The sequence below is a fragment of the Kryptolebias marmoratus genome, linkage group LG18 (assembly GCF_001649575.2).
Source record: "Kryptolebias marmoratus isolate JLee-2015 linkage group LG18, ASM164957v2, whole genome shotgun sequence".
Classification (NCBI taxonomy): domain Eukaryota; kingdom Metazoa; phylum Chordata; class Actinopteri; order Cyprinodontiformes; family Rivulidae; genus Kryptolebias; species Kryptolebias marmoratus.
Genome location: NC_051447.1, coordinates 1668248 through 1674063, shown reverse-complemented (window position 1 = coordinate 1674063; position 5816 = coordinate 1668248).

The following is a 5816-nucleotide window of genomic DNA, read 5'->3' as shown; positions in this document are numbered from 1 at the left end:
TTTAATTACTTGTCCAACTATACCATAAAATTGCATTGAACAATTTTCTATTGAAAATGCATTTTGCCTACGGACATGGAGATAAATGCATATTGTTACAGATGTAGACTTGCTCATCTGAGAATATTTTTGTATTTTTCGTATGAATATTGAATTTTTTATGAATTTATTTCTTTGGCTCTGTGTGGTATCAAATGGCAGTTAGCTTTTCCTCCCTGAGCTTTCTACACAAATTGTACCACCGTTACGTCTTACGAAGCGCCTTGGAGTACGCACCGTACTGGCAAGTTTGGCCTCGGCCCGCTCACCGAGAGAGGCGGCGGAGCCACGCCGGGCGGGGCGTCGGGGTCGGAGCACGCGGGTAGGGGCGGAGCTTGGGGGGCTTGGAACCCGTTGATAACTGCTTGCAGTTCTAGTTGAGTTTGTTTTTTGCTTTAGTTCTTGATTCTTTGTTTTTCTGTTTTCAAGGGTTGTGTTTTCTTGTTTGTGATTCATACTTCTGTTTGAGTTTCATTTTATTTTGTTATTTATTTATTTTGTTCCGTGTGTCTTTGTTTCTTGTCATCATTTACTTCTCCTCTGTTTATCTCTTGTCTTCCTACCACGCCCATCTTCACCTGCTCCTAAATGTAATCACTCACCTGTGCCCATTTCCCCTAATTACCCTCAGCTTTAAAACCTGGTCACTTTCTCCACTTCCTCGCTGGTTCATTGTCTCTTTTCTCCGGATTGTTTTGTTCACATCCCATGCCTCGCCTCACCTCACCTCGTCTTTATGTACTACTTTGGATTTTTGTTATAGTTGTTTTTCTGCCCCGTTGTTCTTTTATTTAAAAAAATACAGTGCATGTGGTATGTTCTGGGTTCACTATGCTCTGTCGTGACATCTGTAGCTCTGTGCAAATTGCCACTTGCTCTTTTAAAGGCTTTTCTGATGTCAGTGAACCTTTTTGACAGTGCCAACTGCTTTTTCTTCTGAAAGTATTCCCGACTTTTACCAACAGTTTCATAGTGTTTAGACTCTTGGTGCTGTCTGAGTTTATTTGGCTTCATGCTATCATTAGCTAGCTTCTCACCACAAATTACACACTCCGGCTGAGAGGTGTCCCGTGATTCGATAAATCTGAAGTCAAGGTAACTGTTGAGATATTGTCTTGTTTTCTTTTTTGATGAGGGTAAATCTGTGTTACTTTTACGTTTCTCAGACATGTTTTCTGTTTAGTAAAGTCTTACCGACCAGACGAGACTTGCTTCATTATAAGGGTCACAGCTCACAGCACATGCACATGACGTAATTTTCATTGAGTGTGTATGAAACCAACACATTTAGAGAGGCAATGCTGTGTAGTTCTGTTGGTAACCTGTAATTATCATGGTAATTTTTTAATCTACAGACAATTGATATTTTTAAAACCTCTGAGCAGACACATTATGCAGCCCCCTGTGCTCTCTAGTGCCCCCCAGGGGTTTGGAAACACTGGTCCACTAGACACTCGGATCAGAACTCCAAGGAAGCTCCTCCCTCTTCCTACAACATTAAAACAGATTTTATTCTCGCCTACTTCTCAACTCTCATGTCCTTGTAGTGATGTTAGATTCCCTTACCGCAACATGTTTATTAAACCAACTGAGACAGTAAATGTCGTTTGGCCTTTGCAAATTTGACAGTGCACAATCATGAGCGAATGAAGGGAATGTGTCCCTATGATGCCCGGCCAAGGCGTACTTCCTCACAGCCACAAAAGCCACAAAGAGCCGTCTGTATTTCCTTACAGCCTCGGCCATCTGCGGAACAGAAGAAGCATAATCACTCTTTTAAAGCTCACCAGCTTTTCCACATAAACACGCCCACAACAACTTCTGACCAATCACACAACACTTGGTGCAAGCTGCTGTGTGAAAAAGTTTGTCCAGGGCCTAGTGTCACAAAGGGGCAGATGAAGCTGCAACACGAACAAAAATTATGCAATTTTTGTCATGTGACCACGTGAACGAGAGCCGACTTCATGATATCTGATGAAGTATGCAAAGGTTTTAAGCTGTTTGTTTTAAAGTACCTATATACCATATATACAGTACTTTTCTCATTGCAATAAAATTGTGTCATGTAGAAAGTGTTTCAGCAGTGATGCAGTAACAAACTCAATCTTTGACTGAATAAAGGTTATTAAAAATTTACTGATAAATACTTATCCAAAACACTCAATAAAGTGGCACCTTTTATTAAAAAACATTTAGCTGAAAGTTTCATGGCAACATTTCAAAAAAAGTGAAAAAAATAATGTATATTTTTGCAATAGGTTATCAGAGGGTTCAAAAGTTGCTGGCAGCCATTGAAAATCACTGTATAAAACCTTCACTCAGCTGCAATTTTCATTGACCAAGAATATTATGTAAACGTTTGCCTTCAAGAGTTCCTGTGTTATCCCCGATCTCCATAATCATGCAAAACGTAATTTTATTCACAGTAAATATTGATTGCTTCCTCCTCAAGTTTGCTTTTGATATTTTTTTGTCAATCCATGCCATCTTTGAGCAAGCAACATTGTTGTAATACCAGCGCTGATTCAATTCAATTCAGTTTATTTATATAGCACCAAGTTTTAACAAAAGTCATCTCAGGGCACTTTACAATAACATACATTTTAAAGAGTCAGTAAAAGTTATATATCTAAGAAAGCCAGGAGATTGTTTTGAATCTTCACTTTGTTATAGTCTCCCATCTTGAGCAGCACATTGGCAACAGTGGAAAGAAAAAAACTCCCTTTTAACAGAAAAAAACCTCCAGCAGAACCAGGCTCAGGACAAGAGAGGAGCCTAATAGCTGAAAGCTCTGCCTTCCATTCTGCTTTTAGAAACTCTAGGAACCACAAGCAAACCTGCAGTTTAAGAGTGCAGTTCTCCGTTAGGAAAATATGGAACAATAAGGTCTTTAATATAACATGGAGCTTGGCTGTTGAGAGTTTTGTATGTTAGGAGTAAGATTTTAAACTCAATTCTAAATCTGACAGGGAGCCAATGGAGAGAAGCTAAAACTAGAGAAATATGATCTCTCCTCTTAAGTCTCATCAGAACTCTAGCAGCAGCATTTTGGATCAACTGATGACTTTTTGAAGCGATTTTTGGACACCCAGATAATAAAGAATTACAGTAGGCTTAGCCTAGACATGATAAATGCATGGACCCGTTTTTCTGCATCATTTTGAGACAAGATGTTTCTAATTTTAGTGATATTGCATAGGTGGAAGAAAGCTGTCCTGGTAACATTTTTAATGTGGGGATTAAAAGACATATCCTGATTGAAAATAACATCAAGGTTCTTTACATTAGAGTTGGAGGCCAAATTAATGACTTCCAGAGGAAGTGAAAGGCTGCAAAGTATGTTCCTAAGATGCTCAAGTCCAAAAACCACAACCTTTGTCTTGTCTGAGTTTAAAAGCAGAAAATTAAGAGTCATCCAGTTTTTTATGTCTTTAAAACATGTTTGCAATTTAAGTAATTAACTGGATTCATCAGGTTTTATGGATAAATATAACTGAGTATTATCACCATAACAATGGAAATTTATTCCATGCTGTCTAATAACTTTACCTAATGGAAGCATATAAAAAGTAAAGCGTATAGGTCCAAGCACTGAACCCTGAGGAACTCCATGATAAACTTTGGTATATGAAGAAGATTCATTATTAACATTAACAAATTGAAATATGAAGTTAACATGTTAGCTTAGATTCGGGAGCAGGGCCACGCCCAAAACCACAACTCTAATTCCCCATTCAGCCTATTTATACTCTGCTCCCCCATACTTCTTGGTCTGTTACGTTTCATCAGTATTAGCTTCACAAAGTGCTTTCTTGTATGCTAGCAGGCTATTTCTGCAGGTTAAGTGAAATTGAAGTGAAATTTATTTATATAACACTTTTCAGCAGCAAGGCGATCCAAAGTGCTTTACAACACAGAAACAACAAAAGAATCAAATACAGAAATAAAAAACATCAATCAGGTAATTTTAGCTAATAGTAAGTTTGGTATAACTATAACAGGTAATCTGAGTAAACTAACATGAACAAACTTTCCTCTTAGAGGAACCATTTAAAATATCAAGAATACTAATCAAAAAGCAATTACAGAATCAAATACAGAAAAAAACATCAGTCAAGTAACTCTAGCTAATAGCAAGATTGGTATAACTTTAACAGAGTAGTATTATTGGTATAACTATGACGGGTAATTTGAGTAAACTAGCAATCTGTAAGTCGGTCAGTGATGTATAACCTAATAGACCATTTAAACATAAATAGACTTTCCTCTAAGAGGAAGCATTTCAACAGCTGACAGAACGGTTGATATAAAGATAATGATAGTATTTAAAAGTCTATTTTTTAACTTGAATAAAAACTTTCATCTAAGAAAGTTTCATCTACACACTTTGATCTAAGAGGAAATATTTGAGGTTGATACAGTGATAACAGGTCTTAATAGACCATTAGAAAATGAATAGTTTTTCCTCTTAGAGAAGCATTAGTAAGACAAATCTGTTTGATAAGGGTAGACTAACAGAAGCAGAAGAAAAAGAAGCCACACAAGGTCCAGATACCAAGCAGAGTGACACACAGTGTTGCCAGGTGTACGACAATTATCATATTTGTACGATAATTTTGCCCTCTGTACGATGTACGATCAATAATCCCAAAAGAGGCCAAATATACGATAATTTGATCATTCCGTGAATGTAATCGGTTGTAATCGGTTGTAATTCAGCCTGTTGCAACTGCCTGTCAGGGTTTTTTTTTTGTGAACCCTGAAGGCATCAATTGACTTGTTATTTTGGTTATGACGGGTGTATGATAATTTCCCTCAAAATACGATAATTTTATGTCTCTGGCACAATAATCGTACATTTCTGACTTGGCAACACTGGTGACACATAAAGAGACAAGCAGAGACGGTGGAGGTCGGTGTAGTGTGTTTGTATGTGTGTGTGTTTGCAGATAAGTCCATGAATCACATCACAGAGGCCATTGTCTTTGATAATATGATGGAATGTTTATCAAACAGCCCAGAGCAGATCCACAGATGTCCTCAGGCAAGGGAGGGGGCAGAGCATCTTATGTAAATAAGTGATTGTAACATCAGGAAGAAGGAGCACGAAATGACATGAACCAGGATTTGTCATTAGAGTAGTACCGGAAACCATACACGGAGACAAAGTAAAAAGGTAAGTGTTTTTATTTACAATTATCCCACAAATGTGCAATAGTGAAGAGTGGCCATGAGGATCTGAAACGGCAAGGAAGGGAGCAAGGTGAGTCTCAGGTACAGGTTTAGTTTGGTGTGTATATGCAAAGATAATTGTTTACCGTTTCTTTTCTTACAGGTGGCGTGTGGAGAGATGTGGAGACAGCAATGTCCAGCAGAGAAGTTCCAGGAGGAGGATCCAGAATCCGATGACAGGTAAGACAGCAGGTAAGTGCAACCGTAGGTCCAGACAGGCAGGTATTTACAAAACATCAGAACAGCCGTTCCTGAGGCAAAGAGGGGAGGAAAACAAGGCAAAGGGTTAACGTAGCTGAGATTTTTCAAACACAGTGGTCTAAGCAGGGGTGGAAATTAAAAATTTTGTCCACCAGCCACAGTGGCTGGTGGACAAAATTTTTTACCACCCACTCAAATATTTTACCAGCCACTATTTTTTGTTGTGACAAAAAGTTATTTCATATGATGATGATGATCGACGCGGGTGGAAGCAGTTGTGGTGCCCTACAAGCTGAATACTCTTGAAAAACAGAAAATAAAATAGCTTCTCATCACAACAC